Source organism: Pogoniulus pusillus, chromosome 2, assembly GCF_015220805.1.
Source record: "Pogoniulus pusillus isolate bPogPus1 chromosome 2, bPogPus1.pri, whole genome shotgun sequence".
Lineage (NCBI taxonomy): Eukaryota > Metazoa > Chordata > Aves > Piciformes > Lybiidae > Pogoniulus > Pogoniulus pusillus.
Window position 1 is genome coordinate 33,176,001 of NC_087265.1, and position 12,168 is coordinate 33,188,168.

Genomic DNA, 12,168 nt, shown 5'->3' on the forward strand with positions numbered 1-12,168 from the left:
TTCAAAACCCACCGGGACACATTCCTCTGTGATCTGGTATAAGTGATCTTGCTCTGGCAGTGAGGTTGGACTAGATGATCTTTCAAGGTCACTTCTAATCCTTGACATTCTGTGATTCATCACCTATTACTATTTGGGAAGAGTGCTCTTCCTGAGTTTGGCTAGGGAATCCAAACTTCACTTATTTTCTGATTTCTCACCCCCATTTTTTTCTCAAGTATCTGAAATCTTTGTGTTTGGTCTTTAACAATATTGGGATTTTTAAATGAAAAGATAATTTGTCAAAAAAGACCAACCAACATAGCAAAAAAAACAACCCTAAAAACCAAAAGCCCTGAGATTGAGTACTGGCCAGTGCAAAAAGGAATTTTGCTGGGTATCTGTTTGATAAGCAGTACATTAAACCATCCACATTTTTGTTACACTTGCAGGGATTTCTTCAGTGAAAAGATGGATGGGTGAATTCCAGACTAGCCAAACCTTTCTGGGTGATTTCTATAGCTTGAGGCACTTGCAATACTGCATGTGTGAGCTGAAGAACAGGTGAAGATAAGGTATTAAGCAGAACCTATGGCTTTTGCTGATTAGGGAAGATTCATTTGAGAACTGAAACAATCTCATGTGTTTGTAGATCTTGGATTTTAGTATCTGTCATTACAGCTGTGGTCAACTATATTGCAGCTGAGCTGGTGTCAGGCTAGAGCCCTTGTGATTTTTGGTGAAGCAGGGAAGGCATTTATATATGTTCCATCTAAAGATAAGGAAAAACATCTTAGAGGATGACAGACCACTGGAACAAGCTGCCTAGAGAGTTTGTGGAACCTCCTTCTCTGGGGAAATATTAAAACCACTTTAAATGTGATTTTGTGATATCTACTCTAGATGACCCTGCTTTAGCAGAGAGGTTGAGCTAGATCTCCAGAGGCCACTTCTAAACTCCTACCATTCTACAGTTCAGTGCTGTGAGCAAGAAAAGGGAAGGTGATTTGGCTGTCATCAGCACTGAAACCTATCCCATGTAACATTTCACAGTAGGTGTAGGACCTAAGCCCTGCTGCATTTCTGCTGAGGATGCTGGGGAAGGAAGGGCAGATAGTGATCTGTTACACGTTGTCAGCACAAACTGACAATCTGTAAAAGGCCCATCTCTTTGTGCCAGACAGGAGTCTCTTCTGGTAACATTGTGGTCCACTACCCTGAGGAGGAAACTCTGTAGTCATCTTGTCCTTGCATTGGTGTCGAGCCTGTCAGGACTGTTGCTTCTAATCACAGAATCAATCAGGTTGGAAAAGACCTTCAAGATCATCAAATCCAACCTGTCACCCAACACTATCTAATAAACAAAACCATAGCACCAAGTGCCACATCCAATCTCCTTTTTTTAAACATTTCCAGGGATGATGACTCCACTGCCTCCCCAGGCAGTCCATTTCAATGGCCAGTCACTCTTTCTGGGAAGAACTTCTTCCTAACCTCCAGCCTAAACTTGCCCTGCCACAGCTTGAGACTGTGTCCCCTCGTTCTGTCCCAGGTTGCCTGAGAGAGGAGACCAAGCCCTACCTGGCCACAACCTCCCAGGTAGTTGTAGACAGTGATAAGGTCTCCCCAAGCCTCCTCTTCTCCAGGCTAAACAACCCCAGCTCCCTCAGCCGCTTCTCATAGGACGGTGCTCCAGCGCCCTCGCCAGCCTATTTGCCCTTCTCTGGACACGTTCAAGCACCTCAACATCTTTCTTAAATTGAAGGCTCCAGAACTGGACACATTTCTAATAATAGGTCTTGGTATCTGTTTGCCCATTAGGAGGTGGATTGATGTAAACTGGGATTATATTGATTACAAGCCAGTTTATCTACCTTTGGATGACAATATCTTCTGAGTCTTTGACTAGCGCTCTGTAACAAATGGTACAATTGTCAATAAACATCTCTTCTTTTCTGCTACACACATGCATTACTAATTTCTCTTTGTCAGGAGAAGATTTAGTGAAGATTTTAGTCATTGTATGGTTTTAAGTGAGTTTGATAGATGATTGTGCCAGACTTTGCAAATAACTAAATAATTTTATCTGTTAAGGTGCTTGATTGCAGCTGATTATGTCGCCAGCTTTTCTATGTCAGCCTATTAAATACTGTATTTGCATACTAATTGGGAACTAGATTCTCTTCAGAATACCCCAAATATTTAATACTTCCACATCAGGAAGGAAGGAATCTAAACGTAGGAGTGCTAGTTCTTTGTTTAAGAAAACAAAGAGGAATAGTCTACAGAAACAGATAAGGAGTAAAACTGTCTGGTTCATAGACCTCAAAACAACAGCAGTGCAATTAACAATTTCTGTCTGTATTTAAATGGCTCTTCCCTACTACTCTTCAGTGACCTGATGAGTTACTGTGATTCAATAGCTCTGTGCTCTAGGTACTGATATTTTAATTCTAGTGAAGAAGTAACTGTGCATGAATCAGTTTAACATCTCTGTTTAGAAGATGCAATGACACCTGTGAATTGATACCTGTTAAAATATCTGACTGTGGCTAAAGACTGGTAGGTACTGTTCAGACTAATGAAGCATGTGAACTCCATACATTTGACCTGCCAACGTCACTACTACTACGTTATGTAAAGAGATTGTATGTTGCTGTGTGTCTTCACAAGCATCCACGTTTTCTTTGGGTTTCTGTTTTAGTAGGTTTCCCTGTGTCTGGGGCGAAACACTGGTGTTATATCAGAGCTTGAGTAGTGCTTTCAGAACAGTCAATAGCCACATTTTCAAAAAGACGTGGGGGGAAAAAAATGTTTGGACACTTTGGATTTGAATGTCTACTGCCTTAAGAGCTTAATTCAAGTTGGTGCTTGACAACTGAATATTTTATGTCATATCTCATGCACTTAAATGCTGTGAGGTTTTAATAATTTTGCAGCTGAAAAGCATGGTCTGGATTCCATTAAGTGTAGTCTTATTTTACTGCATAGTGATCCCTTAGCTGATCCTATAACTTCTTCTATTTCCCAAGATTTGAATATTTGTGTTGCCTGAACTGACACTATAGTGACCAGACACACCCCGTTTTATGGGATAGTCCCTTCTTTAAAAGCAGGAACTAGCTTTTCTGATAAATACACCCTGAGTTTTGACTTTAAGGTACATTTAAAAATATTCCTCTTTTCATCATGCAACAAGCCAGTGCACTCAAATGTTCATTTACCTAAGCACTAAATACTTGGAGGCATTAGCCCAGCTTTTATTCTAAGGCAGCAGAGCAGCAGTAGGTAAGTAGGGCTCATAGGTGCTCCAGTAAGTAATCCAGAGAGCAGTAAAAACCTTATGGTGCTCTATGCTGGTGCCTCTTGCATTGTGATATTAGTAATTAGTGGTGGTAATAATGGTCAGAGCTTTCAATACTTTCTCGTATTGACTGGAGATGTGTAAATAGAATGGTTTAGGTTGGAATGGACCTTCAAAGGTCATCTAGTCCAATACCCTGCCGTGAGCAGGAACATCTTTAAATAGATAAATACCAACGTAACCTTGAATGTTTCCAAGAATGAGGCTTCTACAACCTCTCTGGACAACCTGCGCCTCAGTCTGAAAAACTTCTTCCTTAGATATTGCCTGTATCTCCCCTCTTTTAGTTTTAAACCATCACCCCTTGTCCTGTCGCAGCAGGCTGTGCTAGTTTGAAGCAAGCTAGAATGTTTTGGTAACAGAACTAGATAACGGGCAGTGAAATGAAAAACAATTGTGTCTACTTCTCTCACAGTCACGCTGAGAACTCTGGGAAGAAAAAAGACTTATTCTCCATTTTGTTTCTCACTCTTGCTTTTGCCTTAGACCTGGTCACATCTCATTAACCCTGCTCCTACTAACCTTGCTCCCTAACCTCTTGGCTGCACCTCTTTTCTTCCTGAGAACTGGGGTAAGGTTGAGAGGGCCGGGGGGAGGTGTTGGGGTGGTTTGAGAGCCCCTCCTGGGGACTCAGGTTTCTGGGAGGGGAGTTGTGCTTTTGTATTGTTTATCCTTTGTATATTTCTGTATATAATTGTATATAACTGTATGTATTGTAAATAGCTGCTTGTAAATTCTGCTAGCTGTAAATAAATTGCTTCATCTATATTCCCAGGGTCCGTCTGAGTTAGCTGGGGCAAATTCAAAAGTGTGGGGGGGCGGGGTAACCCCCAAACCATCACATTTTTTATTGGCGCCCAACGTGGGGCTAGATATTTTGGAGTGAGTGGAAATTAGCTCTGGGAATTAAGATGAAGCTAATCAAGCAGCTATTGTATTTGGTTGGTGCATTGCTCTGGTCTGGTTTTGTTTTCTTGGTATTTAGTTGGTTAAAAGGTCAAATTGTTGCTTATTTCATTGATCTGGCTTATAATAAGGCTAAAGCTAAGGTTTCAGATATGTTCTGGAGCTGGGGTGATTTTATTCTTGGTTATGCTGGTTTTAATATCTCTGAGAATATTACCAAGGACATTACAGGAGCTCTGGTCAATAATGTGACAATCAATGGAAATTCTGCTTTAAATATGGCTCTAATGAGAGTTATTCAGCCTAAGACAGGAATTCCAACTGTTTGCATAGGTACATGCTCGTGTAAAACTGTTTTTCTTCTCACAATTTTTAATATTTGCCTCATGATTTTAATATTCATATTAATTTTGGCATTATTGGTAAAAAATTCAAAACCAGCTTCTGTAAGAGCTAGGAAAAATTCTGTGTCTCAGAAGCAGTCTCTCTCACAGCAAAACAAGGGAACACAGTTATTGGCTTCCCCCTTGCCAGCCTCTCCACCCTCCTCTGTAGGTTCTGGGAACACAGCCAGTGTTCCCGCCACTAATGTAAACAATGATAAGGATAACCAAAACAAGCCGCAGAGTTCAGCAGGAGCCTCAGGAGCACAGGCAAATACCCAAAATCAGAATGTTCCTAGCAAAAATGAAAACAAGTCAGGGTTGGCAGGCATCCCAGGAGGACAGGCGAACAATCCCACTAATGCTAATACTACTACTAGTGCTGGTAACACTAGCCCAGTCAGTCCAAATCCTAATGACACCAGCTCAGCCAATTCAAACCCCCAGCCAGCAGACCAGAACCAAAATCCTCCTGTTAAAAGCAAGGCAGATTTGAACTCACAAGCTCCAAGTCAGACCCCTAAGGATACAAATGCTCCAAGTCAGACCCCTAAGGATTCAAACCCACCAAGTCAGACTCCTAAAGATTCAAATCCTCCAGCAGACACATCCAAGTCTGTTGCTGCTCAGGCCCTTCTGGCACCTGCTAAGGCAAAAGCTAAGACAAAGAGTGGTTCGCAGGAGGATGTAAGACAGGGGACCTCTGGTGATCAGCAGCAAGAGGAGGAAGAGGAGGCAGTTAGTCTGCGAGACCTTGTAGATGTGCTGAGACAACAATACTCAAGTGAGAGGAGTGCTGTGAGGTTAGCTGCCAAGAGAGAGGATGGTTCCCATGAGTTTAGGAATGCTATGAGGAAGATTGTGTTAGGCCCGGCACCACCAGAACAACAGGAGGAAGAGGAGGAAGATGACATCCAAGGCTCAAAGGATCCACTCAGAGAGGTCAGGGAAGTTAGGAAGGAATACACAAGGGAATCAGGTGAGCCAATCCTAAGCTGGCTAGTGAGATGCCGTGGCATTGGTGCTAATGCCCTGCAGGTAGGAGACAAGTCTGCCAAGCAGCTGGGACCACTCACTAAGGAGAGTGGAGTGGACAAACACCTAGCAAGTCCTCTTGGTAGGGTTAGCTTGTGGACACGCCTTCTGTTGGCTGTGGCTATGAGATATCCTTCCCGAGATGATTTGCCATGGGCTGCCAAGAAGTGGAACACCGTTGAGCAGGGAATTAAGCTTCTGAAGGAGTTTGCTGTGAAGGAAGTGCTTTATGGAGATCATGGCACTCATGAGCCTGATGATATTCCTTTGGGAACAGGTCTCATGAAGAAGCTGATTAAGCTTGCTCCTTCATCCTATGCTAACATCTTGGCCAGTAAGTTTCTAGCAAGGAGTGATAATGGAAGGTCTTTCACTGTTGGTGAATTCACTGACCAGCTCAGGCAGATAGAGGACAGCTTGTCACATTCTGGTCTAGTCTCTGCCATAAAAACTCTAGGTACAGAGATTAGAGATGGCATCAAGGAGAGCATGAAAGAACTGAAGGAGGACCTTACAACCTCAATTTCCAATCTGGTGAAGGATACCATTCCTGCATCATCTGAATGGGTGCATGTTTCTGCAGTCAGGAACAGACGCCCACCTCCTGCAAGGCAATTCCAGCCTAGGAGGAGACAAATTCCACCCAGACAGCAGCAATCACGTGCGTCACTGTGGATACTTCTGCGTGACACATACGGGGAGAACATGAACAAATGGGATGGTAAACCTACTTCAGCTCTTTCAAAGAGAGTCAGGGATCTGCAGAGTGGCAGAAACAGAGGCAATAATGCCCGAAAAGTAGCTGTCACTTCTTCAGCTCCCGAGAGCAACTGCAATTGTTCCAACAGTTGCAATTCCTCTCGCAACACCACCAATCACTGTGTACACCCCATATGCCATGTTCAGCATTAGGGGTGCCCTGCCTCCAGCCAGGAGGAGGAAAGGGATAGTGGAGAGAACCGAATCTATTGGAATGTATTCATTAGGTGGCCTGGCAGTTCAAGAGTTCGGAAATACAGGGCTTTAGTTGACACAGGTGCTCAGTGTACTTTATTGCCATCAAATTGCAAGGGGACAGAGTCCATTTCTATCTTTGGAATCACTGGTGGATCTCAAGAGTTAACTAAGGTACAGGCTGAGATCAGTTTAACTGGTAAAGAGTGGAAGAAACATACTATTGTAACTGGTCCTGATGCGCCTTGCATTCTGGGAATTGACTTTTTGAGACAAGGTTGTTTCAAAGATCCTAAGGGTCACAAATGGGCTTTTGGAATAGCATCTGTAGAGATTGAGGATGATAAATTGAAATTGTCTATTAGACCTGAACTTTCAGATGAATCTGCAGCTGTGGGACATCATGACATAGAGGACCTGGAAGTGCCAATTGCAACTCAAACTGTTCATCACAGGCAGTACAGAACTAACCGTGACTCTTTGTTGCCCATTCATCAGCTGATTCGTCAATTGGAGAGTCAGGCTGTCATCGAGAAAGCTCATTCACCTTTCAACAGTCCCATCTGGCCTGTGCGCAAACCTACGGGCGACTGGAGACTGACAGTTGACTTTCGTGCCCTCAACGAGGTGACGCCACCCATGAGTGCAGCTGTGCCAGACATGCTGGAACTCCAGTACGAGCTGGAATCGAAGAAGGCTAAATGGTATGCAACCATAGACATTGCTAATGCTTTCTTCTCTATTCCCATAGCAAAGGAGTGCAGGCCTCAGTTTGCATTCACCTGGAGAGGAATCCAGTACCAGTTCAATCGTTTGCCTCAGGGGTGGAAACACAGCTCAACCATCTGTCACTCAGTCATCCACAATGCACTGGAGAAAGGTAAAGCTCCAGAGCACATCCAGTATATCGACGACATCATTGTGTGGGGCCAAACTGCTGAGGAAGTCTTCGAGAAAGGTAACAAAATCATTGACATTCTGTTGCAAGCAGGTTTTGCCATTAAGAGAGACAAGGTCAAAGGACCTGCCAGAGAAATTCAGTTTCTGGGAGTGCGGTGGCAGGATGGTCGCCGTTACATCCCTCAGGATGTGATTAACAAAGTCTCTACCATGGCAGCTCCCACCAGTAAGAAGGACACACTTTCTTTTCTTGGTGTGGTGGGATTTTGGAGACTACACATTCCTGGTTTCAGTCAGATTGTCAAACCTCTGCATGATGTGACTCGTAAGAGAAATAATTTCGAGTGGGGACCTGAACAACAAGCAGCCTTTGATCAGATCAAACGAGAAGTAGTCCATGCAGTGGGCTTGGGACCTGTGAGATCTGGTCCGGACATTAAAAACATTCTGTACACGGCTGCCAGTGACAATGGTCCAACTTGGAGTCTTTGGCAGAGAGCTCCAAATGAGACACGTGGTCGTCCACTTGGTTTCTGGGGACGTTGTTACAGAGGTTCAGAAACAAATTACACTGCAACTGAGAAAGAGATTCTAGCAGCCTATGAGGGAGTGAAAGCAGCTTCTGAAGTGATTGGAACTGAGTCACAATTGCTTTTAGCTCCTAGACTGCCAGTTCTTAACTGGATGTTCAAGGGCAAAGGTTCATCACCACATCATGCCACAGATGCAACCTGGTCTAAATGGATGGCTTTGATAACCCAACGAGCACGAATGGGTAATCTTGACCGACCTGGTTTGGTGGAGGTGATCACCAACTGGCCGGAAGGCACAGACTGTTCCAAACCTCCAGAGGAGAAAATAACTCGTGCTGAGGAAGCTCCTCCCTATGGTGATCTCTCTGATCAGGAAAAGAACTATGCTTTGTTCACAGACGGTTCCTGTCGTCTTGTTGGGAACAAGCGAATATGGAAGTCAGCGGTTTGGAGTCCAACCAGGAGAGTTACCGAAACGAAAGATGGCGAAGGAGAATCCAGTCAGTTCGCTGAGGTAAAAGCTGTTCAACTTGCTCTTGATGTGGCTGAACGTGAGAATTGGCCTATCCTTTACCTCTACACCGACTCGTGGATGGTAGCCAATGTTCTATGGGGTTGGCTAAAGGACTGGAAGAAGAATGGTTGGCAGAGGAAAGGAAAGCCTATTTGGTGTGCTGATCTATGGCAGGACATTGATGCATGGCTGGAGAGAACTCCAGTGAAGGTGCGGCACGTAGATGCACACATGCCTAAGAGCAGAGCAACTGAGGAACATCAACATAATCAGAAGGCAGATCAAGCTGCTAAGATTGCTCAAGCTGATACCAACTCTGAACTTGACATTGACCTTGATTGGAAACACCGAGGTGAGCTGTTCTTAGCTCGGTGGGCCCATGACTCATCTGGACACCAAGGCAGAGATGGAACATACCGATGGGCTCGCGATAGGTCAATTGACTTGTCCATGGACGCTATCACCCAAGTCATCTATGACTGTGACATTTGTGCTGCTATTAAGCAGGCTAAGCGAATCAAGCCCTTATGGTATGGTGAGAGATGGTCAAAGTACAAGTATGGTGAAGCCTGGCAGATTGACTACATCACTTTACCTCGATCTCGTTCTGGTAAGCAGTATGTGTTGACGATGGTAGAAGCCAGCACTGGATGGTTGGAAACCTATCCAGTTCCACATGCTACTGCACGTAACACTATTGTTGGTTTGGAGAGACAAATCTTGTGGAGACATGGAACTCCAGAGAGAATTGAGTCAGACAATGGTACTCATTTCAAGAACAATCTAGTGAAAAACTGGGCCAAAGAGCATGGTATTGAATGGATCTATCACATACCCTACTATGCACCAGCTTCAGGGAAGATTGAGCGCTACAACGGTTTGCTGAAAACCACCCTAAAAGCCATGGGGGGTGGAACTCTGAGAAACTGGGACAAACATTTAGCAGAAGCTACCTGGTTGGTAAATAGTAGAGGTTCAGTAAACAGAGCAGGACCTGCACAATCAGATTTGGTCCAAACAGTAGAGGGTGATAAAGTTCCTGTTGTACATGAAAAGAATCTGTTAGGGAAAACTGTTTGGGTATTTTCTCCTTCGGGCGAAGGGAAACCTGTCCGAGGGGTGGTATCTGCTGAAGGTCCTGGTCACACCTACTGGGTAATGCAGGAGAATGGTGAAATCCAGTGTATTCCACAGAGAAATTTAACCTTAGCTGAGAGAGTTTAAATTCAAGTTGTTAGGAGTTTTCTGTTCTAGATAACATCGGCGCCCAACACTGAGAGAATCTACGATAGCATCTACAGTATGTGAGCACGAACCCAACATCACCTGGGAGTCCCTGTTCTGAGCTTTTGAATCACCTACATCTGATTGAAGTGTGAACTGAATTGTATATATTGTTTTAGTGTAAATATTGGTTTAGATTAGATTGGATAATTCTCAGCGATACTCTGAGCGAAGTAGACAGGGGTGGATTGTGCTAGTTTGAAGCAAGCTAGAATGTTTTGGTAACAGAACTAGATAACGGGCAGTGAAATGAAAAACAATTGTGTCTACTTCTCTCACAGTCACGCTGAGAACTCTGGGAAGAAAAAAAGACTTATTCTCCATTTTGTTTCTCACTCTTGCTTTTGCCTTAGACCTGGTCACATCTCATTAACCCTGCTCCTACTAACCTTGCTCCCTAACCTCTTGGCTGCACCTCTTTTCTTCCTGAGAACTGGGGTAAGGTTGAGAGGGCCGGGGGGAGGTGTTGGGGTGGTTTGAGAGCCCCTCCTGGGGACTCAGGTTTCTGGGAGGGGAGTTGTGCTTTTGTATTGTTTATCCTTTGTATATTTCTGTATATAATTGTATATAACTGTATGTATTGTAAATAGCTGCTTGTAAATTCTGCTAGCTGTAAATAAATTGCTTCATCTATATTCCCAGGGTCCGTCTGAGTTAGCTGGGGCAAATTCAAAAGTGTGGGGGGGCGGGGTAACCCCCAAACCATCACACAGGCCCTGCTAAAAAGACTGGCACCATACTTTTTATTAGGCCCTCTTTATCTAGAACTGAGTATTTGTGCTGCAGTAGACTATGTAGCTTTGTGGTTGCTTCCTGTGATGCAGTAATTTCTTCCTAAGGCTGGACATTAGGGAGAAGTTCTTCATGGAAAGAGTGATTAACCATTGGAATGGGCTGCCCAGGGAGGTGGAGGAGTCGCCATCCCTGAAGGTGTTTAAAAGGAGGCTGGATGAGGCATTTAGTGCCAAGGTTTAGTTAATTAGAAGGGTTAGGTTGGACTTGATGATCCTAGAGGTCTTTTCCAATCTGGTTAATTCTGTGAATTTCATCATGGGCTATGGATGTGTTAGATGTTTCAACCCAAGCATTAGGCAGAGCTCTAGCTAATAAATTATTTTCCTGAGTTAGAACTGCTTGCTCACTTGTTCTGGTTGTTGAAATGCAATGCCTTAGATGCCCTGGCTGCAGGTAGGGGCCCTGTGAATCTGTTCTTAACCTTTGCATTAGTTACCTGTTTGCAGATAAGGAGATTGGGAAGTTCAGCACTTTGGGAGCTGCTATTTTAAATATAGATCCTCTTTCTGTATATTGATCTTTCCTGTTTCTGAATTTGTTTTGCTTCTGCTGCATTTTTAGGAGTATGTGAACTGAACATATTACTCCAAGTGAAGGGATATGTGTGTCTATGGATATATATTTAATGCTAAGACTAAAGCTAAGTGTTCCATCCATTCTGTATGTATCTTGACAAACTGAGTGTATAATTTAATTTTTCTTGCCCCCATGTGTTCAGTGCACAGGTACATTCTCAGAAATGATGTACAAATGGTACTGAATCATTTCTCCTTTACATCCCTCTGCCCTGAATGGCAATACTTAGAAATTAGATGTATATGTGAATATTTCAGTTTTCTTTCACTGTGTGTTACTTTGGTTTTGTCAACCTTGTTCTATTGTAACTGAGGGAAATAATTTCAGATAATTGGTAGATAAAATGGTCTTTCACTTCATACAACCTAACCCACTTTTTTAGAGTGAACAGCATTTGTGAACTAGGCTCTTCTGTGGCATTACTAGCAATTTGTAAAGTTCAGCTCTCAGAAGTCAGCCATTCTTGCTTAATGAATGGCATTGGTATGAAATCTGTTTAAAGCTAAGGCCCTGAAAACAAACCTTAGTGTGTTATGCATTCAAAGTACTATACTGCCAGCAGTGTGCCCAGGTGGCCAAGAGAGCCAATGGCATCTTGGCCTGTATCAGGAATAGTGTGGCCAGTAGGACAAGGGAGGTTATTCTTCCCCTGTACTTAGTACTGGTCAGGCCACACCTTGAGTACTGTGTCCACTTGTGGGCCCCTCAATTCAAGAGAGATGTTGAGGTGCTGGAACGTGTCCAGAGAAAGGCAACAAAGCTGGTGAGGGGCCTGGAAGACAAACCCTATGAGGAGAGGCTGAGGGAGCTGGGGGTGTTTAGCCTGGAGAAGAGGAGGCTCAGGGGTGACCTCATTGCTGTCTGCAACTACCTGAAGGGAGGCTGTAGCCAGGTGGGAGTTGGTCTGTTCTCCCAGGCAACCAGCAGTAGAACAAGGGGACACAG

At 43.9% G+C, this 12,168-nt stretch overlaps 1 protein-coding gene across 3 annotated transcripts in view; it reads left to right on the forward strand.

The window, feature by feature from the left end:
• Window positions 1-12,168, forward strand: part of TRAF3IP1 (TRAF3 interacting protein 1) — a 64,728-nt gene that overhangs the window by 23,824 nt on the left and 28,736 nt on the right. The gene's annotated exons all lie outside the window — the stretch shown is intronic.